General features: G+C 43.7%; 1 protein-coding gene across 5 annotated transcripts in view; it reads left to right on the top strand.

Moving 5' to 3' along the window:
* Positions 1 to 25,000, top strand: part of LOC112255372 (arf-GAP with coiled-coil, ANK repeat and PH domain-containing protein 3) — a 158,645-nt gene that overhangs the window by 32,317 nt on the left and 101,328 nt on the right. The window lies entirely within an intron of this gene.

The following is a 25,000-nucleotide window of genomic DNA, read 5'->3' as shown; positions in this document are numbered from 1 at the left end:
ACGTTGTGAACGTTGTGAACAGAGTGCCCCATGGTGGCGGTGAGGTTATGGCTCTCTCTCTCTCCGTCTCCCTCTCTCTCTCCGTCTCTCTCTCTCTCCGTCTCCCTCTCTCTCTCCGTCTCCCTCTCTCTCTCCGTCTCCCCTCTCTCTCTCTCTCTCTCTCTCTCTCCTCTCTCTCTCTCCTCTCTCTCTCTCTCTCCGTCTCTCTCTCTCTCTCCGTCTCCCTCTCTCTCTCCGTCTCTCTCTCTCTCCGTCTCCCTCTCTCTCCATGTTATGGGAAGGCATAAGCTACGGACAACAAACACAATTGCATTTTATCGATGGCAATTTGAATGCAGAGAGATACCGTGACGAGATCCTGAGGCCCAGTGTCGTGCCATTCATCCGCCTCCATCACCTCATGTTCAGCATGATAACCCACGGCCCCATGTCACAAGGATCTGTACACAATTCCTGGAACGTGAAAATGTCCCATTTCTTCGATGACCTGCAAACTCACCAGACATGACACCCATTGAGCATGTTTGGGATGCTCTGGATCAACGTGTACAACAGAGTGTTCCAGTTTCCGCCAATATCCAGCAACTTCTCACAGCCATTGAAGAGGAGTGGGACAACATTCCACAGGCCACAATCAACAGCCTGATCAACTCAATGCGAAGGAGATGTGTCGTGCTGCGTGATGCAAATTGTGGTCAATACTGACTGTGTCACGTGTGCTCCCTTTCCGGCCTCTAGGTCACCATGCTGCTCGTTATGGCGCACACCTGTCACCAGCGTTAGGCGCACACTGACACTCACCTGGACTCCGTCACCTCCTTGATTACCTGCCCTTTATAAGTCTCTCCCTTCGGTTTCTTCCCCAGTCGTCATTGTTCCTGTTTCATGTCGGTGCGGCTGTTGGTGTTCCTTGTTTTGTTAGTTTATTCATTAAATCTATTCACTCCCTGAACTTGTTTCCCGACTATCATCGTACGTCGTTACAGACTGGTTGTATGATCCACGGTCCTACTTTTTTTTGTTTGTTAAAGGTATCTGTGACCAACAGATGTGTATCTGTATTCCCAGTCATGTGAAATCCATAGATTAGGGCCTAATGGATATATTTCAATTGACTGATTTCTGTATATGAACTGTGTGTAACTCAGTAAAATCTTTGAAATTGTTGCACATGTTGCGTTTATTTGCGCCATCTTGTTATCCAGGCGCCATCTTGTTATCCAGGCGCCATCTTGTTATCCAGGCGCCATCTTGTTATCCAGTCGCCATCTTGTTATCCAGGCGCCATCTTGTTATCCAGGCGCCATCTTGTTATCCAGGCGCCATCTTGTTATCCAGGCGCCATCTTGTTATCCAGGCGCCATCTTGTTATCCAGGCGCCATCTTGTTATCCAGGCGTCATTTGTTATCCAGGCGCCATCTTGTTATCCAGGCGCCATCTTGTTATTCAGGCGCCATCTTGTTATCCAGGCGCCATCTTGTTATCCAGGCGCCATCTTGTTATTCAGGCGCCATCTTGTTATCCAGGCGCCATCTTGTTATCCAGGCGCCATCTTGTTATTCAGGCGCCATCTTGTTATCCAGGCGCCATCTTGTTATCCAGGCGCCATCTTGTTATCCAGGCGTCATCTTGTTATCCAGGCGCCATCTTGTTATCCAGGCGCCATCTTGTTATCCAGGCGTCATCTTGTTATCCAGGCGCCATCTTGTTATCCAGGCGCCATCTTGTTATCCAGGCGCCATCTTGTTATCCAGGAGCCATCTTGTTATCCAGGAGCCATCTTGTTATCCAGGCGCCATCTTGTTATCCAGGCGCCATCTTGTTATTCAGGCGCCATCTTGTTATCCAGGCGCCATCTTGTTATCCAGGCGCCATCTTGTTATCCAGGCGCCATCTTGTTATCCAGGCGCCATCTTGTTATCCAGGCGCCATCTTGTTATCCAGGCGCCATCTTGTTATCCAGGCGCCATCTTGTTATCCAGGCGCCATCTTGTTATCCAGGCGCCATCTTGTTATTCAGGCTCTGTCTTTAAAAGTTAACTGAGTAAGAGAGGTAGAGAGAGAGACTCTTATTCCGGGACTCATTGCCTTCTGCCAATGTGGAAATCATCTCTTTGTTTATTGTTAAAAGACTTTGGGTTACTGACAGTTCCTTCATGTGGTACGACACAGAATCATAATAGCTGTTTTGTGTTTGATCTCCAATGGTTCCTGACAGAACTACCACGTGGCATTTGGTTCTGGATGCTTCAATAAAAACACACTGATGGGAAGAAAGTAGCGTGTGACCATCCTCTCTAGTCAAAAAACACATGTTTTGACCATTGGGTAAAAAGAAAAGTGAATTGTGTGTCTAAGAAAACCAAAACTAATGTCTCTATAATCTGTTCAATAGTTATTGGAGTTGTTGGTCAGAATTAGATAATATATTAAATTAAATATTAAATCAATGAAGGTCAAAGGTGAAAGTGGTCAAAAAAACTGGAACATCTGTTAGACTGCTTTCTGGGAGAGAGTGAAGACTACTGGTGTCATTGGCGTGCGTACTGGGGGGCGGAGTCAGGTGCAGGAGAGCAGGGAGGTGTGAACAGGCGCACACTTAATTGAAACAAACACCAGTCTACCGCGTCAAAATATGACACAAAACAATTTCACACAAAGACATGGGGGGGAACAGAGGAATAAAATACATGTAGTGTGATCGGGGAATGTAAACCAGGTGGGAAGGGAAGGGAACAAGACAAAACAAATGGATACATGAGAACATGGATGAAATACGGTGACGTCGACTGCCGAACGAAGCTCGAACAAGGAGCCGACTTCGGCGGAAATCGTGACAACTGGTCACTTTCCAGTTCAACTCATCATCTTTCTTCTCAAATCCCGGCGGACATGAAACAATATACGTAAGATGGATATATCGATTTTGAGACATTACATAGTATTTTCATATTTTCATAAATTCCAGTTCTTTTTTTTTTAGATTTCTAAACAAAACAAGCGTATCTCTGTGAAATGTCAACGGAGCGCTGAGCGAATATGAAGCTTTTTATTTTCAAAGCCTTTTCAAAATATTTAATTCAGCTCGTGTCATGCTAATTTAGCTTTTTGCGACCTGTGAAAACAACTTTTTGAGATTTCTGGTTCCAACTGCCGCCGTGTCTTTGTGAGTCGCAGATTAGGTGAACGGATGATCTCTGCATGTGTCGTTTCCACCGTGAAGCATGGAGGAGGAGGTGTTATCGTGTTAGGGTGCTTTGCTGGTGACACGGTCAGTGATTTATTTAGAATTCAAGGCACACTTAACCAGTATGGCTACCACAGCATTCTGCAGTGATACGCCATCCCATCTGGTTTGCGCTTAGTGGGACTATCATTTGTTTTTCAACAGGTCAATGACCCAAAACACCTCCAGGCTGTGTAAGGGCTATTTGACCAAGAAGGAGAGTGATGGAGTGCTGCATCAGATGACCTGGCCTCCACAATCACCCAACGTCAACCCAATTGAGATGGTTTTGGATAAGTTGGACCGCAGAGTGAAGGAAAAGCATCCAACAAGTGCTCAGCATATGTGGGAACTCCTTCAAGACTGTTGGAAAAATCATTCCAGGTGAAGCTGGTTGAGAGAATGCCAAGAGTGTGGAACGCTCTCATCAAGGCAAAGGGTGGCTTTTGATTTGTTTTCCACTTTTCTGGTTACTACATGATTCCATATGTGTTATTTCATAGTTTTGATGTCTTCACTATTTTTCTACAATGTAGAACATAGTAACAAATAAAGAAAAACTGTTGAATGGAGTAGGTGTGTCCAAACTCTTGACTGTTACTGTATGTGTGTGATTATTAGAGATTGGTTTGGTTTGGTAGTATTGGTACGATTATTGGTAGTTTATTATGGTGATCAGTGCATCATAATCTTCTCAGATGCACCCATACATCAGGACGACCAGACGAACCGTTCTGAAACAAGAAGACCAAGCCTGAGTCCATGTCTTCTGTACACCATTGTGTCCTGCATCAACCCCAATTCTGAATCAAACCACTCTCATGCCACTGTGATACTCTTTCTGCCAGTTATTGACACTCAGGGGGAGCTTTTGGCAAAAGATAAAGCCCCCCCCTCCCTCGTTTCTGGCCCAAATGGACCGTTCCTGGATGGCTATGAGTGCGTTAATCAGATGCTATTTACTGGTTTGCACGGTCCACACTGTATTTGTTAGGGGGGGATATTGCCAGGCTTATCCTCTCACGTCCAGCTAGGCCTGCCAAGGATAATAGGAGACAAACCATTCATTCTGTTTCTTAATCTGCAATTCATTCTCTCTCTCTCCCTCTGGCCTTGTCTCTCTCTCCCTCTGGCCTTCTCTCTCTCTCCCTCTGGCCTTCTCTCTCTCTCCCTCTGACCTTCTCTCTCTCCCTCTGGTCTTCTCTCTCTCTCTCACTCTGGTCTTCTCTCTCTCTCCCTCTGGCCTTCTCTCTCTCTCCCTCTGGCCTTGTCTCTCTCTCCCTCTGGTCTTCTCTCTCTCTCCCGCTGGTCTTCTCTCTCTCTCTCCCTCTGGCCTTGTCTCTCTCTCCCTCTGGTCTTCTCTCTCTCTCTCCCTCTCTTATTTTCTCTCTCTTTCCTTCTGTTTCTCTCCCTCTGAACTTATCTCTATCTGGCCTTCTTTCTCGCTCTCTGGTCTTCTCTCTCTCTCCCATCAGCCTTCTCTATCTCTCACTCTGGCCTTGTCTCTCTCTCCCTCTGGTCTTCTCTCTCTCTCCCTCTGGCCTTGTCTCTCTCTCCCTCCGGTCTTCTCTCTCTCTCCCTCTGGTCTGCTCTCTCTCTCCCTCTGGTCTTCTCTCTTTCTCCCTCTGGCCTTCTTTCTCTCTCCCTCTGGCCTTCTTTCTCTCCCTCTGGCCTTCTCTCTCTCTCCCTCTGGCCTTCTCTCTCTCCCTCTGGCCTTCTCTCGCTCTCTCCCTCTGGCCTTCTCTCTCTCTCCCTCTGGTATTGTCTCTCTCTCCCTCTGGCCTTCTCTATCGCTCCCTCTGGCCTTCTGTTATTCTCAGTAGGAGGAGCCTAGCATGTTGATATTCTCAGTAGGAGGAGCCTAGCATGTTGACATTCTCAGTAGGAGGAGCCTAGCATGCTGTTATTCTTAGCAGGAGGAGCCTAGCATGCTGATATTCTCAGTAGGAGGATCCTAGCATGCTGTTATTCTTAGTAGGAGGAGCCTAGCATGCTGATATTATCAGTAGGAGGAGCCTAGCATGCTGTAATTCTTAGTAGGAGGAGCCTAGCATGCTGTTATTCTCAGTAGGAGGAGCCTAGCATATTGATATTCTCAGTGGGAGGAGCCTAGGATGTTGACATTCTCAGGAGGAGGAGCCTAGCATGTTGATATTCTCAGTAGGAGGAGCCTAGCATGCTGACATTCGCAGTAGGAGGAGCCTAGCATGTTGATATTTGTTGTTTACTGCAGCCGTTTTTACTAAATGTTCTAAATAGTACGTAGTACAATTAGTACACAGTATGTAGTTTTAAACGCCTAAAATGACATACCTAAATCTAACTGCCTGTAGCTCAGGCCCTGAAGCAAGGATATGCATATTCTTGGTACCATTTGAAAGGAAGTTTATGGAAATGTGAAAGGCATGTAGTAGAATATAACACAATAGATCTGGTAAAAGATTTTGTACCATCATCCTCGAAATGCAAGAGAAAGGCTACAATGTATTATTCCAGCCCAGGTGCAATTTAGATATTGGCCACTAGATGGCAGCAGTGTATGTGCAAAGGTTTAGACTGATCCAATGAAACATTGCATTTCTGTTCCAAATTTTGTATCAAGACTGCCCAAATGAGCCTATTTTTTTTATTAATAACTTTTCATGTTGAAAATTGTGAACCCTCCTCAAACAATAGTATGTACCATGGTATTCTTTGACTGTAACAGCTACTGTAAATTGGACGGTGCAGTTAGATTAACAAGAATGTAATCTTTCTGCCAGTATCAGATATGTCTATGTCCTGGGAAATGTTCTTGTTACTTACAACCTCATGCTAATTGCATTAGCCTACGTTAGCTCAACCGTCCCGTGGACGGAACACAGATCCCAAAGAATTCAGTAGACAAACCAGATTTCAGACACGGCCAGAGTGAAAGAGACCTAATCTATCTGTTTTGACAGTGAGAGTGAGTGACAGTTAGCCGATGCAATATCTGTTGTTCAGAACTGAAACACAATGTACTCTCTGTGTCAGTTTCAGACATTCTTTAGGAGCTGAGTAATGCTGTATGTGGTATCAGTAAAGAAAGTAGCTCCTTGTACCCAGCTAGCCAAGCAGCATAACAGGGAATGTAGCACAGCGGCTTACCTTTGCCCCAGAAACTCACCTGAAACGCACATGAAATTCACCTGCATCAGACTGCCTGCCTCAGACTGCCTGCAACAGACTGTCTCAGACTGCCTGCATCAGACTGCCTGCCTCAGACGGCCTCAGACTGCCTGCAACAGACTGTCTCAGACTGCCTGCTTCAGACTGCCTGCCTCAGACTGCCTCAGACGGCCTGCTTCAGACTGCCTGCCTCAGACTGCCTGCCTCAGACTGCCTGCCTCAGACGGCCTCAGACTGCTTGCCTCAGACGGCCTGCTTCAGACTGCCTACCTCAGCCTGCTGGCCTCAGACTGCCTGCCTCAGACGGCCTGCTTCAGACTGCTTGCCTCAGCCTGCCTGCCTCAGACAGCCTCAGACTGCGTGCCTCAGACTGCTTCAGACTGCCTCAGACTGCCTGCCTCAGACTGCCTGCCTCAGACTGCCTGCCTCAGACTGCCTCAGACGGCCTGCTTCAAACTGCCTCAGACTGCCTGCTTCAGACTGCCTGCATCAGACTGCCTGCCTCAGACTGCCTCAGACGGCCTGCTTCAGACTGCCTCAGACTGCCTGCCTCAGACTGCCTGCCTCAGACTGCCTGCCTCAGACTGCCTGCCTCAGACGGCCTGCTTCAGACTGCCTCAGACTGCCTCAGACTGCCTGCCTCAGACTGCCTCAGACTGCCTCAGACTGCCTGCCTCAGACTGCCTCAGACTGCCTGCCTCAGACTGACTGCCTCAGACTGACTGCCTCAGACTGCCTCAGACTGGCTGTCTTTCTACTATCTTATCTCATCTCTCAATCTTCATTCACACAAGAACATTAACATCACTACAGTCAGTATGTTATGACCTATGGTAGTCACTATGTTATGACCTATGGTAGTCACTATGTTATGACCTATGGTAGTCACTATAGTCAGTATGTTATGACCTATGGTAGTCACTATAGTCACTATGTTATGACCTATGGTAGTCAGTATGTTATGACCTATGGTAGTCACTGTGTTATGACCTATGGTAGTCAGTATGTTATGACCTATGGTAGTCAGTATGTTATGACCTATGGTAGTCAGTATGTTATGACCTATGGTAGTCACTATGTTATGACCTATGGTAGTCAGTATGTTATGACCTATGGTAGTCAGTATGTTATGACCTATGGTAGTCACTATAGTCAGTATGTTATGACCTATGGTAGTCACTATAGTCACTATGTTATGACCTATGGTAGTCAGTATGTTATGACCTATGGTAGTCACTATAGTCAGTATGTTATGACCTATGGTAGTCACTATAGTCACTATGTTATGACCTATGGTAGTCACTATAGTCACTATGTTATGACCTATGGTAGTCACTATAGTCACTATGTTATGACCTATGGTAGTCAGTGTGTTATGACCTATGGTAGTCACTACAGTCACTATGTTATGACCTATGGTAGTCAGTATGTTATGACCTATGGTAGTTACTATAGTCAGTATGTTATGACCTATGGTAGTCACTATAGTCACTATGTTATGACCTATGGTAGTCACTATGTTATGACCTATGGTAGTCAGTATGTTATGACCTATGGTAGTCAGTATAGTCACTATGTTATGACCTATGGTAGTCACTATAGTCACTATGTTATGACCTATGGTAGTCACTATAGTCACTATGTTATGACCTATGGTAGTCACTATAGTCAGTATGTTATGACCTATGGTAGTCACTATAGTCACTATGTTATGACCTATGGTAGTCACTATAGTCACTATGTTATGACCTATGGTAGTCACTATAGTCACTATGTTATGACCTATGGTAGTCACTATGTTATGACCTATGGTAGTCAGTATGTTATGACCTATGGTAGTCAGTATAGTCACTATGTTATGACCTATGGTAGTCACTATAGTCACTATGTTATGACCTATGGTAGTCACTATAGTCACTATGTTATGACCTATGGTAGTCACTATAGTCAGTATGTTATGACCTATGGTAGTCACTATAGTCACTATGTTATGACCTATGGTAGTCACTATAGTCACTATGTTATGACCTATGGTAGTCACTATAGTCACTATGTTATGACCTATGGTAGTCACTATAGTCAGTATGTTATGACCTATGGTAGTCACTATGTTATGACCTATGGTAGTCACTATAGTCAGTATGTTATGACCTATGGTAGTCACTATAGTCACTATGTTATGACCTATGGTAGTCACTATAGTCAGTATGTTATGACCTATGGTAGTCACTATAGTCACTATGTTATGACCTATGGTAGTCACTATGTTATGACCTATGGTAGTCAGTATGTTATGACCTATGGTAGTCACTATAGTCACTATGTTATGACCTATGGTAGTCACTATGTTATGACCTATGGTAGTCACTATGTTATGACCTATGGTAGTCAGTATGTTATGACCTATGGTAGTCACTATAGTCAGTATGTTATGACCTATGGTAGTCACTATAGTCACTATGTTATGACCTATGGTAGTCACTATAGTCACTATGTTATGACCTATGGTAGTCACTATGTTATGACCTATGGTAGTCAGTATGTTATGACCTATGGTAGTCACTATGTTATGACCTATGGTAGTCAGTGTGTTATGACCTATGGTAGTCACTATGTTATGACCTATGGTAGTCACTATAGTCACTATGTTATGACCTATGGTAGTCACTATAGTCACTGTGTTATAACCTATGGTAGTCACTATAGTCACTATGTTATGACCTATGGTAGTCACTATAGTCACTATGTTATGACATATGGTAGTCACTATGTTATGACCTATGGTAGTCACTATGTTATGACCTATGGTAGTCAGCGTGTTATGACCTATGGTAGTCACTATAGTCAGTATGTTATGACCTATGGTAGTCACTATAGTCACTATGTTATGACCTATGGTAGTCACTATAGTCACTATGTTATGACCTATGGTAGTCACTATAGTCACTATGTTATGACCTATGGTAGTCACTATAGTCACTATGTTATGACCTATGGTAGTCACTATAGTCACTATGTTATGACATATGGTAGTCACTATGTTATGACCTATGGTAGTCACTATGTTATGACCTATGGTAGTCAGTGTGTTATGACCTATGGTAGTCACTATAGTCAGTATGTTATGACCTATGGTAGTCAGTATAGTCAGTGTGTTATGACCTATGGTAGTCACTATGTTATGACCTATGGTAGTCACTATAGTCAGTATGTTATGACCTATGGTAGTCACTATAGTCAGTATGTTGTGACCTATGGTAGTCACTATGTTATGACCTATGGTAGTCACTATGTTATGACCTATGGTAGTCACTATAGTCACTATGTTATGACCTGTGGTAGTCACTATAGTCAGTATGTTATGACCTATGGTAGTCACTATAGTCACTATGTTATGACCTATGGTAGTCACTACAGTCACTATGTTATGACCTATGGTAGTCAGTGTGTTATGACCTATGGTAGTCACTATGTTATGACCTATGGTAGTCAGTATGTTATGACCTATGGTAGTCACTATGTTATGACCTATGGTAGTCAGTATGTTATGACCTATGGTAGTCACTATGTTATGACCTATGGTAGTCACTATAGTCAGTATGTTATGACCTATGGTAGTCACTATGTTATGACCTATGGTAGTCACTATAGTCAGTATGTTATGACCTATGGTAGTCACTACAGTCAGTATGTTATGACCTATGGTAGTCGCTATAGTCAGTATGTTATGACCTATGGTAGTCGCTATAGTCACTATGTTATGACCTATGGTAGTCACTATAGTCAGTATGTTATGACCTATGGTAGTCGCTATAGTCACTATGTTATGACCTATGGTAGTCACTATGTTATGACCTATGGTAGTCAGTATGTTATGACCTATGGTAGTCACTATAGTCACTATGTTATGACCTATGGTAGTCACTATAGTCAGTATGTTATGACCTATGGTAGTCACTATAGTCAGTATGTTGTGACCTATGGTAGTCACTATGTTATGACCTATGGTAGTCAGTATGTTATGACCTATGGTAGTCACTATAGTCAGTATGTTGTGACCTATGGTAGTCACTATGTTATGACCTATGGTAGTCACTATGTTATGACCTATGGTAGTCACTATAGTCACTATGTTATGACCTATGGTAGTCACTACAGTCACTATGTTATGACCTATGGTAGTCAGTATGTTATGACCTATGGTAGTCACTATAGTCACTATGTTATGACCTATGGTAGTCACTATAGTCACTATGTTATGACCTATGGTAGTCAGTATGTTATGACCTATGGTAGTCAGTATGTTATGACCTATGGTAGTCAGTGTGTTATGACCTATGGTAGTCAGTATGTTATGACCTATGGTAGTCACTAAAGTCACTATGTTATGACCTATGGTAGTCACTACAGTCAGTATGTTATGACCTATGGTAGTCAGTATGTTATGACCTATGGTAGTCAGTATGTTATGACCTATGGTAGTCAGTGTGTTATGACCTATGGTAGTCAGTATGTTATGACCTATGGTAGTCACTATGTTATGACCTATGGTAGTCACTATAGTCAGTATGTTATGACCTATGGTAGTCACTATAGTCAGTATGTTATGACCTATGGTAGTCAGTATGTTATGACCTATGGTAGTCAGTATGTTATGACCTATGGTAGTCACTATGTTATGACCTATGGTAGTCACTATAGTCAGTATGTTATGACCTATGGTAGTCACTATAGTCAGTATGTTATGACCTATGGTAGTCAGTATGTTATGACCTATGGTAGTCAGTGTGTTATGACCTATGGTAGTCAGTATGTTATGACCTATGGTAGTCACTATGTTATGACCTATGGTAGTCACTATAGTCAGTATGTTATGACCTATGGTAGTCACTATGTTATGACCTATGGTAGTCACTATGTTATGACCTATGGTAGTCGCTATAGTCACTATGTTATGACCTATGGTAGTCACTATAGTCAGTATGTTATGACCTATGGTAGTCGCTATAGTCACTATGTTATGACCTATGGTAGTCACTATGTTATGACCTATGGTAGTCACTATAGTCAGTATGTTATGACCTATGGTAGTCAGTGTGTTATGACCTATGGTAGTCACTACAGTCACTATGTTATGACCTATGGTAGTCAGTATGTTATGACCTATGGTAGTCACTATAGTCACTATGTTATGACCTATGGTAGTCACTACAGTCAGTATGTTATGACCTATGGTAGTCAGTATGTTATGACCTATGGTAGTCAGTATGTTATGACCTATGGTAGTCAGTGTGTTATGACCTATGGTAGTCAGTATGTTATGACCTATGGTAGTCACTATGTTATGACCTATGGTAGTCAGTGTGTTATGACCTATGGTAGTCAGTATGTTATGACCTATGGTAGTCAGTATGTTATGACCTATGGTAGTCAGTATGTTATGACCTATGGTAGTCAGTATGTTGTGGCCTATGGTAGTCAGTGTGTTATGACCTATGGTAGTCAGTATGTTATGACCTATGGTAGTCAGTATGTTATGACCTATGGTAGTCACTACAGTCAGTATGTTATGACCTATGGTAGTCAGTATGTTATGACCTATGGTAGTCACTGTGTTATGACCTATGGTAGTCACTACAGTCAGTATGTTATGACCTATGGTAGTCAGTATGTTATGACCTATGGTAGTCAGTATGTTATGACCTATGGTAGTCAGTATGTTATGACCTATGGTAGTCAGTGTGTTATGACCTATGGTAGTCAGTGTGTTATGACCTATGGTAGTCAGTATGTTATGACCTATGGTAGTCACTGTGTTATGACCTATGGTAGTCAGTATAGTCACTATGTTATGACCTATGGTAGTCAGTATGTTATGACCTATGGTAGTCACTATGTTATGACCTATGGTAGTCAGTATGTTATGACCTATGGTAGTCAGTATGTTATGACCTATGGTAGTCAGTATAGTCACTATGTTATGACCTATGGTAGTCAGTATGTTATGACCTATGGTAGTCAGTATAGTCACTATGTTATGACCTATGGTAGTCAGTATGTTATGACCTATGGTAGTCAGTATAGTCACTATGTTATGACCTATGGTAGTCAGTATGTTATGACCTATGGTAGTCAGTATAGTCACTATGTTATGACCTATGGTTTTTCCACATCTCTCTGTTTATGGGTGGTTGATTCCACATCTCTCTGTTTATGGGTGGTTGATTAAAGGAACTGCAGCAGTCTCCCTGAAACCTGCTGCAGGACAGTTTAATGGTGGAGTGATGTCACAATCTTCAACTGACATTCAACTACATGAGCAGCACAACCAAAGATATTGTAAGAGTGAGGAGGAGAGAGATGACAGGATCCAGGATCTGAAAATCATCTCAACCACATCACACTTCTACACTCAAGTTTGTTTTTGTTGGCTGCTGGTTCAAATCCCAACTGTCACGGCCTTTACTCCTTTTAAACGGTCTTAGCCTGCTGGACAAATGAACAGTGTATGTTGGTGATCGATCTGCTCTATTTTCCCTAGTCACATCCAGAGTGGCATAAAGACCGGAGGACAGGAGAGGAAAAGGGGCTGAGATGTCCTAGAGGACAACATGCTCTCTCTCTCAGTTAGAGTTACTGTCCCTGCTCAGTCACAGACAGACAGGGGAGAAACAGCAGGCTTTGTGATGAACTGTGACGATTTAGTAATTGGTTTAACAGAGTTAGAATATGGGTTTAACAGAATTAGAATATTGGTTTAACAGAATTAGAATATTGGTTTAAAATAATTAGAATATTGGTTTAACAGAATTAGAATATTGGTTTAACAGAATTAGAATATTGGTTTAACAGAATTAGAATATTGGTTTAAAATAATTAGAATATTGGTTTAACAGAATTAGAATATTGGTTTAACAGAATTAGAATATTGGTTTAAAATAATTAGAATATTGGTTTAACAGAATTAGAATATTGGTTTAAAATCATTAGAATATTGGTTTAACAGAATTAGAATATTGGTTTAAAATCATTAGAATATTGGTTTAAAATAATTAGAATATTGGTTTAACAGAATTAGAATATTGGTTTAAAATCATTAGAATATTGGTTTTAAATCATTAGAATATTGGTTTTAAAACATTAGAATATTGGTTTTAAATCATTAGAATATTGGTTTAACAGAATTAGAATATTGGTTTAAAATAATTACAATATTGGTTTAACAGAATTACAATATTGGTTTAACAGAATTACAATATTGGTTTAACAGAATTAGAATATTGGTTTAACAGAATTACAATATTGGTTTAACAGAATTAGAATATTGGTTTAACAGAATTAGAATATTGGTTTAGAATATTTAGAATATTGGTTTAACAGAATTAGAATATTGGTTTTTCAGAATTAGAATATTGGTTTAAAATAATTACAATATTGGTTTAACAGAATTAGAATATTGGTTTAAAATAATTACAATATTGGTTTAACAGAATTAGAATATTGTTTTAAAATAATTACAATATTGGTTTAACAGAATTAGAATATTGGTTTAAAATAATTAGAATATTGGTTTAACAGAGTTAGAATACTGGTTTAAAATAATTTGAATATTGGTTTTAAATAATTAGAATATTTATGAGTACAGCTCATCACTGCTGATGACAGAGTCATCACTTAGAATGCTCTGAGAACATTCCGTTTCTTCTGTTGTAGGATTCTGGGAATACGAACACAGCTGTTGTTCAGTTCCCATTTGGAACTATATGAGTTATGATGTTTCCAGAGTGACTTTTTACACAGGTACTCTATCTCATAAAGACAGATTCAATACAATAATGTGGAGCATAAACTGTCAGCTCTGTCAGCTCTGACAAGGCCATTCAACTACGATGCTATATCAAGACTAATGTCTTTGGTCAGTCTCAGAGTCTTTAGGTCAGCCTCAGAGTCTTTGCTCAGTCTCAGAGTATTTGGTCAGCCTCAGAGTCTTTGGTCAGTCTCAGAGTCTTTGGTCAGTCTCAGAGTCTTTGGTCAGCCTCAGAGTATTTGGTCAGCCTCAGAGTATTTGGTCAGCCTCAGAGTATTTGGTCAGTCTCAGAGTCTTTGGTCAGTCTCAGAGTATTTGATCAGCCTCAGAGTCTTTGGTCAGTCTCAGAGTCTTTGGTCAGTCTCAGAGTCTTTGGTCAGCCTCAGAGTATTTGGTCAGCCTCAGAGTCTTTTGTCAGTCTCAGAGTCTTTGGTCAGTCTCAGAGTCTTTGGTCAGTCTCAGAGTCTTTGGTCAGCCTCAGAGTATTTGGTCAGTCTCAGAGTCTTTGGTCAGTCTCAGAGTCTTTGGTCAGCCTCAGAGTCTTTGGTCAGCCTCAGAGTATTTGGTCAGCCTCAGAGTCTTTTGTCAGTCTCAGAGTCTTTGGTCAGTCTCAGAGTCTTTGGTCAGTCTCAGAGTCTTTGGTCAGCCTCAGAGTATTTGGTCAGTCTCAGAGTCTTTGGTCAGTCTCAGAGTCTTTGGTCAGTCTCAGAGTCTTTGGTCAGTCTCAGAGTCTTTGGTCAGACTCAGAGTCTTTGGTCAGCCTCAGAGTCCGTGGTCAGCCTCAGAGAATGGAATCATATTTACAGTTTCGTGTCTTCATTCAAATACACCGTCTAAACTGTCTGGTTAGCTAGTTAACAAACATACTGTGCCGATATATATACAAATTCATTGTTTTATACAATATTTTCCCATAGTTGATCAGTCACTAGAATGAAAGTTTTTCCTTCACCAAGATGAATGATTTTTAGGCATGTTACCAGGATCCCAATGTCCAATCTACAGTTCTAATATGTACTTCTATGAAAATAGCTATGTGTGAGATTTGGTTCTGGGTTTTGAGAGGATGATTAATGTGTCTTTGGTCTGGTCTGAGTGTACAGACTCATCCCTACTGAATCAGCCCGTGTCCATCACAGTCTGGTCCCTGTCTTTATTCCCCGAGAGGTAAACACACAGACAGACTGGTGTAAACGTTTAGCTCTGCGCTTAACACACCGGGAGGTTTGAAGAGGAAGAGGACGCCGCACACACACATACTCACACACACACACACACACACACACACACACACACACACACACACACACACACACACACACACACACACACACACACACACACACACACACACACACACACACATACACACACACACACATACACACACACACACACACACACACACACACACACACACACACACACACACAGGTCCATCTTCTCAGGGAGATCCCTGGAATTCGGAGGATGGGAACGCTGACCAGAACACTTTGGAATGCTCAGCTGTCTGTTCTCGTCACAACACGTGCTAGCTGATAAATCAAGCGCTTGCTGAAACCAGGCGGGAGAAAAGCGAGAGAGAAAAAAACCCATCTTATCTTATTTGCTGTTCTTTCAATGAAGTTATACCCTCCAGTTCTGATAGAACCGTTGCTATAGCAACACAAACCTCCTTGAGAGCAGCCATTGTTGTACAGGTGCATCTCGTTGTCGTGGTCAACTGAACTACCCTCACAGATGATCAGATAGGTCCGCTTGTCACGACCTGACCTTAGAGAGCTCTATTTTGGTTTGGTCAGGGTGTGATTTGGGGTGGGCATTCTATTGTCTTGTTTCTATGTGTTGTATATCTTTGTGTTTTGGCCGGGTATGGTTCTCAATCAGGGGCAGCTGACTATCGTTGTCTCTGATTGGGAACCATACTTAGGCAGCCTTTTTCCCACATGTGTTTTGTGGGTAGTTGTTTAGTGTTTAGTGTTTTCTGCACCTGACAGGACTGTTTCGGTTTCGTTATTCACTTTGTTATTTTTGTATAAGTGTTCAGTTCAATAAAAATAATGCGCTTTGGTCCGATTCCTCCTCCTCCTCCTCCTCCTCCTCCGACGAAGACGACACCTGTTACACCGCTGGAGGGAAAGACTCAAACTGTTTGAATCTGGTCGTGGCCAGATCTATGTAGCCAATCAGAATGTTTTGTCAGTTTGAGAATGTAAGCTGGTGAGATCAGGATGGTTCGTACAATGATGCATCCGCCTTGTTCTATCTCTCTCTCTCTCTCTCTCCCTCTCTCTCTCTCTCTCCCTCTGCATCCTCCTCTCTTCTATCCTTTGTTTCCCAGCATGCTCTATAATGACCATGATCTCTGTGATGTTTCATCACACAAGAGAGCAGCTCACCTCTGACTAATCTGTTCTGTCTCTCTGTGTCTCTCTGTGTCTCTCTGTGTCTTTCTGTGTCTTTCTGTGTCTCTCTGTGTCTCTCTCTGTCTCCCTCAGTGAGGGAGGGATAAAGGAAGATCAGGATGAAAGGAGGGAGAGATGGAGAGATAAAGATGGTGTTGCCCACTCTCTTCCTCTTCCTCCCTCTTTCATACCCCACAGGGAGAGAGGGGTGGAGGGAAGGAAGGAGAGAGAGGGGGAAGGAGAGAAAGGGAGAGGGAGAGGGGGGAAAGAGAGAAAGGGAGAAGGTGAGAGGGGGATGGAGGGAAGGAAGGAGAGAGAAAGGGGGAAGGAGAGAAAGGGAGAGGGAGAAGGGGAAAGAGAGAAAGGGAGAAGGTGAGAGGGGGATGGAGGGAAGGAAGGAGAGAGAAAGGGGGAAGGACAGAAAGGGAGAGGGAGAGAAGGGGATGGAGGGAAGGAAGGAGAGAGAGAAGTAAAAGGGAGTGAGAAATGGGTAAGGATGGAGGGAGGGTAGGAAGGATAGAGGGATGACAGATGGATAGAGAGAGGGGGATAGAGGGATGAGAGACAGATAGAGAGAGGGGGATAGAGGGATGAGAGATGGATAGAGGGATGAGAGACAGATAGAGAGAGGGGGATAGAGGGATGAGAGAAGGATAGAGAGAGGGGGTAGAGGGATGAGAGACGGATGGAGGGATGAGAGAGGGGGATAGAGGGGGTAGAGGGATGAGAGAGGGCGATAGAGGGATAGAGAGAGGGGGAAAGAGGGATGAGAGACGGATAGAGGGATGAGAGACAGATAGAGAGAGGGGGATGGAGGGATGAGAGCGGCTCTTCGTTAACTCCTCTTCACCCCGCCCAAAAACAGAGAGAGAGAGGCCAGGCTTGTATCCCAAACGGCACCCTAGTCCCTATATCCCAAATGGCATCCTAGTCCCTATTTCCCAAATGGCACCCTAGTCCCTATATCCCAAACGGCACCCTAGTCCCTATATCCCAAACGGCACCCTAGTCCCTATATCCCAAATGGCACCCTAGTCCCTATGCGGTTCTGGCCCATACCAGTGCACGAAGTAGTTAACTCAGGTACCATTGCAGATTAGAGGAAGAGATGACATAGAGATCTGGCAGCATGTAGGTTCACATTTCCTTCACACCACAACAGAATGAGGGAACCCAGCTGGAGTATACATACCAGTATTCTAATGGGAGTCGCCCCCCCAAAACAAACCTGATGTTTCCTGTGTTGGTAATTGGTTCGTTTTACTGTCAGATTTCAGAGAGCTTTGTGAACAGTAAGGGCTTGTGTGGCTAATTTGGTCTGTATGTGTGTGTGTGCATGTGTGTGTGCACGTGTGTGTGCGCGTGTGTGTGCATGTGCGTGTGTGTGTGTGTGCATGTGTGTGCGCGTGCGTGTGTGTGTGCGTGCGTTGTGTGCGTGCGTGTGTGTGTGTGCGTGTGTATAATCAGTGTAGTTATGGTCATGACACGTGGGATCAACGTACTACTGTGGTACTAGTCTGTTACACAGTCACGGTTTACATTGTGACTGTGACTCTAGTTTACAGTGTGGCTGTGTCTTTAGTTTACAGTGTGACTGTGTCTTTAGTTTACAGTGTGACTGGGTCTTTAGTTTACAGTGTGACTGGGTCTTTAGTTTACAGTGTGACTGTGTCTTTAGTTTACATTGTGACTGTGTCTTTAGTTTACAGTGTGACTGTGTCTTTAGTTTACAGTGTGGCTGGGTCTTTAGTTTACAGTGTGACTGTGTCTTTAGTTTACAGTGTGACTGGGTCTTTAGTTTACAGTGTGACTGGGTCTTTAGTTTACAGTGTGGCTGGGTCTTTAGTTTACAGTGTGACTGGGTCTTTAGTTTACAGTGTGACTGTGTCTTTAGTTTACAGTGTGACTGTGACTTTAGTTTACAGTGTGACTGTGTCTTTAGTTTACAGTGTGACTGGGTCTTTAGTTTACAGTGTGACTGTGTCTTTAGTTTACAGTGTGACTGGGTCTTTAGTTTACAGTGTGACTGGGTCTTTAGTTTACAGTGTGACTGTGACTCTAGTTTACAGTGTGACTGTGTCTTTAGTTTACAGTGTGGCTGTGACTCTAGTTTACAGTGTGACTGTGTCTTTAGTTTACAGTGTGACTGTGTCTTTAGTTTACAGTGTGACTGTGACTCTAGTTTACAGTGTGACTGTGACTTTAGTTTACAGTGTGACTGGGTCTTTAGTTTACAGTGTGACTGTGACTTTAGTTTACAGTGTGACTGTGTCTTTAGTTTACAGTGTGACTGGGTCTTTAGTTTACAGTGTGACTGTGTCTTTAGTTTACAGTGTGACTGGGTCTTTAGTTTACAGTGTGACTGGGTCTTTAGTTTACAGTGTGACTGTGACTCTAGTTTACAGTGTGACTGTGTCTTTAGTTTACAGTGTGGCTGTGACTCTAGTTTACAGTGTGGCTGTGTCTTTAGTTTACAGTGTGACTGGGTCTTTAGTTTACAGTGTGACTGGGTCTTTCGTTTACAGTGTGACTGGGTCTTTAGTTTACAGTGTGACTGGGTCTTTCGTTTACAGTGTGGCTGGTGTTAGATTAGTCAGGTTATCAGCCTGGAAACAGAAATGAACGTGTGCGTGCGCTGGGAGTCAGGAAGCAAGTTCAGGGAGTGAATCATTTAATAAACAAATGATACAAAACAAGAAACATGAACAACACACAGACATGAAACTGGAACAGAAACAATAACGCCTAGGGAAGGAAACAAAGGGAGGGACAGATACAGGGAAGGAACCAAAGGGAGAGACAGATATAGGGAAGGAACCAAAGGGAGTGACATATTTAGGGAAGGAACCAAAGGGAGTGACATATTTAGGGAAGGAACCAAAGGGAGTGACATATATAGGGAAGGAACCGAAGGGAGTGACATATATAGGGAAGGAACCAAAGGGAGAGACATATTTAGGGAAGGAACCAAAAGGAGAGACAGATATAGGGAAGGAACCAAAGGGAGAGACATATATAGGGAAGGAACCAAAGGGAGTGACATATATAGGGAAGGAACCAAAGGGAGAGACATATATAGGGAAGGAACCAAAGGGAGAGACATATATAGGGAAGGAACCAAAGGGAGTGACATATACAGGGAAGGAACCAAAGGGAGTGACATATTTAGGGAAGGAACCAAAGGGAGAGACATATATATAGGGAAGGAACCAAAGGGAGTGACATATATAGGGAAGGAACCAAAGGGAGAGACATATATAGGGAAGGAACCAAAGGGAGTGACATATATAGGGAAGGAACCAAAGGGAGTGACATATATAGGGAAGGTAATCAGGGAAGTGATGGAGTCCAGGTGAGTGTCATTATGCACTGAGGCGCCCAACGATGGTGACAGGTGTGCGCCATAACGAGCAGCCTGGTGACCTAGAGGCCGAAGAGGGAGGAGCACACGTGACACCTGTCCTCCGTGCCTTAGTTTGTCGACCAATTCGCTTGCAACATTAGGATCATGAGTTAAATTCCAGCCGGGGGCTACCTTTACAAAAAATAATGTATGCGCTCGTGACTAATCACTTTCTCTAAAAGTGTATGCTGAAGGGCATATATGACAATATAGCCTGGTCCTACATCTGTGCTGTCTTGCCAGCAATGACAAGAGAGTTGTCAAGACAGCACACACAGGCCTTGGACCAGGCTAGGCAACACCAAGGTTGTGGGTGCAATTATTATCAATAGTTGTTTCGGGATGGTGGATGGCTTTTCTCTTTGGTTCTGGGAGAGAGAAGAGACTCATAACAGTTAAATAAAATGGATTATAGAATAGACACAAGAAGACCTTGTCCATCTTTGTCACAATGATGTATAAGTCTCTTTGTCTGATCACAGTTAATTCAGTCAATCGTTTCTTTTGGGAATCAGAATGAATCAGGGCGAGGTTAGCTGTGATTGGGGTGTTTGTGGGGCAGTGAAGGCCTCTTTGTTTGTAATGAAAGCATCACTGAGTAGACTGTGTTTTATTTGGGCTAGTTTGTGTTTTTTTGGGGGTGTGAAAAGCGGACAGTTTGGAGTAATGGGTGTTAATGTGATTAGTGGTTTGTGTTTGGCTGACACAGCTAGGAGGACAGAGGCTTGGTTTCAAGCTAGACAGTGTTTAAAGACTCTGCAGATGTCCCCCCCCCCTCAACTCCCTTCTCTTTAGAACACACACTCTCTCTCCCTGTGACTCCTATCTCAACGCCTGAAGGGAGAGGGAGCGATGGAGCAGAGCTTCCAACTAGCCCTCTGAGCCTGCTAATTATTAATATTGATGAGGGGATGATGAGAGAGAGAGAGAGAGAGAGAGAGAGAGAGAGAGAGAGAGAGAGAGAGAGAGAGAGAGAGAGAGAGAGAGAGAGAGAGAGAGAGAGAGAGAGAGAGAGAGAGAGAGGAGAGAGAGAGAGAGAGAGAGAGAGAGAGAGAGAGGGAGAGAGAGAGAGAGAGAGAGAGAGAGAGAGAGAGAGAGAGAGAGAGAGAGAGAGAGAGAGAGAGAGAGAGAGACAGAGAGAGAGAGAGAGAGAGAGAGAGAGAGAGAGAGACAGAGAGAGAGAGAGAGAGAGAGAGAGACAGAGAGAGACAGAGAGAGAGAGAGAGAGAGGCTGCTCTCTGTGTGTGTGTCTTAAGACAGTCTGTGTCTACTTAATCAACTTAATCAAACTTGCAGAGAAGATTAGCGCAGCGACGCTTAATCAATAAATCCAAATCCTTCTGTGTGTATGTGTGTGTTACAGTTGTGTGTGTGTGTGTGTGTGTGTTACTGTCTATGTGTGCCTGTGTGTGTGTCTGGTCAGCCTTTATGTGGTCAGCCTTAATGTGGTCAGTCTATGTGTGGTCAGCCTTAGTGTGGTCAGCCTTAATGTGCTCAGTCTATGTGTGGTCAGCCTTAATGTGCTCAGTCTATGTGTGGTCAGCCTTAGTGTGGTCAGTCTATGTGTGGTCAGTCTATGTGTGGTCAGTCTATGTGTGGTCAGCCTTAGTGTGGTCAGTCTATGTGTGGTCAGTCTTTATGTGGTCAGCCTCTATGTGGTGAGCCTTAATGTGCTCAGCCTATGTGTGGTCAGCCTTAGTGTGGTCAGTCTATGTGTGGTCAGTCTATGTGTGGTCAGCCTTAGTGTGGTCAGTCTATGTGTGGTCAGTCTTTATGTGGTCAGTCTTTATGTGGTCAGCCTCTATGTGGTCAGCCTTAATGTGGTCAGCCTTAGTGTGGTCAGCCTTAGTGTGGTCAGTCTATGTGTGGTCAGTCTTAGTGTGGTCAGTCTATGTGTGGTCAGTCTATGTGTGGTCAGTCTTAGTGTGGTCAGTCTATGTGTGGTCAGTCTTTATGTGGTCAGCCTTAGTGTGGTCAGCCTTAGTGTGGTCAGCCTTAGTGTGGTCAGTCTATGTGTGGTCAGTCTTAGTGTGGTCAGTCTATGTGTGGTCAGTCTATGTGTGGTCAGTCTTTATGTGGTCAGCCTTAGTGTGGTCAGCCTTAGTGTTGTCAGCCTTAATGTGGTCAGTCTATGTGTGGTCAGTCTATGTGTGGTAAGTCTTAATGTGGTCAGCCTCTATGTGGTCAGCCTTTATGTGGTCAGTCTTAATGTGGTCAGCCTTAGTGTGGTCAGCCTTAGTGTGGTCAGCCTTAATGTGGTCAGTCTATGTGTGGTCAGTCTTAATGTGGTCAGCCTTAGTGTGGTCAGCCTTAGTGTGGTCAGTCTATGTGTGGTCAGTCTTAATGTGGTCAGCCTTAGTGTGGTCAGTCTATGTGTGGTCAGTCTTTATGTGGTCAGCCTTAGTGTGGTCAGTCTATGTGTGGTCAGTCTATGTGTGGTCAGTCTTTATGTGGTCAGCCTTAGTGTGGTCAGCCTTAGTGTGGTCAGCCTTAGTGTGGTCAGTCTTAATGTGGTCAGCCTTAGTGTGGTCAGCCTTAGTGTGGTCAGCCTTCGTGTGGTCAGTCTATGTGTGGTCAGTCTTAATGTAGTCAGCCTTAGTGTGGTCAGCCTTAGTGTGGTCAGCCTTAGTGTGGTCAGTCTATGTGTATTCAGTCTTAGTGTGGTCAGTCTATGTGTGGTCAGTCTATGTGTGGTCAGTCTTTATGTGGTCAGCCTTAGTGTGGTCAGTCTATGTGTGGTCAGTCTATGTGTGGTCAGTCTATGTGTGGTCAGCCTTAGTGTGATAAGCGCAGCGACACTTAATCAATAAATCCAAATCCTTCTGTGTGTATGTGTGTGTTATAGTTGTGTGTGTGCCTGTGTGTGTGTCTGGTCAGCCTTTATGTGGTCAGCCTTAATGTGGTCAGTCTATGTGTGGTCAGCCTTAGTGTGGTCAGCCTTAATGTGCTCAGTCTATGTGTGGTCAGCCTTAGTGTGGTCAGTCTATGTGTGGTCAGTCTATGTGTGGTCAGCCTTAGTGTGGTCAGTCTGTGTGGTCAGTCTATGTGTGGTCAGTCTATGTGTGGTCAGCCTTAGTGTGGTCAGTCTATGTGTGGTCAGTCTTTATGTGGTCAGCCTCTATGTGGTCAGCCTTAATGTGCTCAGTCTATGTGTGGTCAGCCTTAGTGTGGTCAGTCTATGTGTGGTCAGTCTATGTGTGGTCAGTCTTTGTGTGGTCAGCCTTAGTGTGGTCAGTCTTTGTGTGGTCAGTCTTTATGTGGTCAGTCTTTATGTGGTCAGCCTCTATGTGGTCAGCCTTAATGTGGTCAGCCTTAGTGTGGTCAGCCTTAGTGTGGTCAGTCTATGTGTGGTCAGTCTTAGTGTGGTCAGTCTATGTGTGGTCAGTCTATGTGTGGTCAGTCTTTATGTGGTCAGCCTTAGTGTGGTCAGCCTTAGTGTTGTCAGCCTTAATGTGGTCAGTCTATGTGTGGTCAGTCTATGTGTGGTCAGTCTTAATGTGGTCAGCCTCTATGTGGTCAGCCTTAATGTGGTCAGTCTATGTGTGGTCAGTCTTAATGTGGTCAGCCTTAGTGTGGTCAGCCTTAGTGTGGTCAGTCTATGTGTGGTCAGTCTATGTGTGGTCAGTCTTAATGTGGTCAGCCTTAGTGTGGTCAGTCTATGTGTGGTCAGTCTTTATGTGGTCAGCCTTAGTGTGGTCAGCCTTAGTGTGGTCAGTCTATGTGTGGTCAGTCTATGTGTGGTCAGTCTTTATGTGGTCAGCCTTAGTGTGGTCAGCCTTAGTGTGGTCAGTCTATGTGTGGTCAGTCTATGTGTGGTCAGTCTTTATGTGGTCAGCCTTAGTGTGGTCAGCCTTAGTGTGGTCAGCCTTAGTGTGGTCAGCCTTAGTGTGGTCAGTCTTAATGTGGTCAGCCTTAGTGTGGTCAGCCTTAGTGTGGTCAGCCTTCGTGTGGTCAGTCTATGTGTGGTCAGTCTTAATGTGGTCAGCCTTAGTGTGGTCAGCCTTAGTGTGGTCAGCCTTAGTGTGGTCAGTCTTAGTGTGGTCAGTCTATGTGTGGTCAGTCTATGTGTGGTCAGTCTTTATGTGGTCAGCCTTAGTGTGGTCAGCCTTAGTGTTGTCAGCCTTAATGTGGTCAGTCTATGTGTGGTCAGTCTATGTGTGGTCAGCCTCTATGTGGTCAGCCTTTATGTGGTCAGTCTTAATGTGGTCAGCCTTAGTGTGGTCAGCCTTAGTGTGGTCAGCCTTAATGTGGTCAGTCTATGTGTGGTCAGTCTTAATGTGGTCAGCCTTAGTGTGGTCAGCCTTAGTGTGGTCAGTCTATGTGTGGTCAGTCTATGTGTGGTCAGTCTTAATGTGGTCAGCCTTAGTGTGGTCAGTCTATGTGTGGTCAGTCTTTATGTGGTCAGCCTTAGTGTGGTCAGCCTTAGTGTGGTCAGTCTATGTGTGGTCAGTCTATGTGTGGTCAGTCTTTATGTGGTCAGCCTTTATTTGGTCAGCCTTAGTGTGGTCAGCCTTTATGTGGTCAGTCTTAATGTGGCCAGCCTCTATGTGGCCAGCCTCTATGTGGCCAGCTTCTATGTGGTCAGCCTTAATGTGGCCAGCCTCTATGTGGCCAGCCTCTATGTGGTCAGCCTTAATGTGGTCAGCCTTTATGTGGTCAGTCTTAATGTGGCCAGCCTCTATGTGGCCAGCCTCTATGTGGCCAGCCTCTATGTGGTCAGCCTTAATGTGGTCAGCCTCTATGTGGCCAGCCTCTATGTGGCCAGCCTCTATGTGGTCAGCCTTAATGTGGTCAGCCTTAATGTGGTCAGCCTTTATGTGGTCAGTCTATGTGTTGAATATAAATGTATGGACTTGGATGGTGATGAATGAATCCTCCACACAATGTGTTAATTTTCTATATTCTTTTTGATCAGGAATAATATTTGATTTGATGTGTATGAAATTGTTTGGTGAAATATACCTAAAAGGACAGAAATATACCTAAAAGGACAGAAATATACCTAAAA

The sequence above is a fragment of the Oncorhynchus tshawytscha genome, linkage group LG07 (assembly GCF_018296145.1).
Source record: "Oncorhynchus tshawytscha isolate Ot180627B linkage group LG07, Otsh_v2.0, whole genome shotgun sequence".
In the NCBI taxonomy this organism is placed as follows: domain Eukaryota; kingdom Metazoa; phylum Chordata; class Actinopteri; order Salmoniformes; family Salmonidae; genus Oncorhynchus; species Oncorhynchus tshawytscha.
This window is presented reverse-complemented; position numbering and strand designations above follow the sequence as displayed.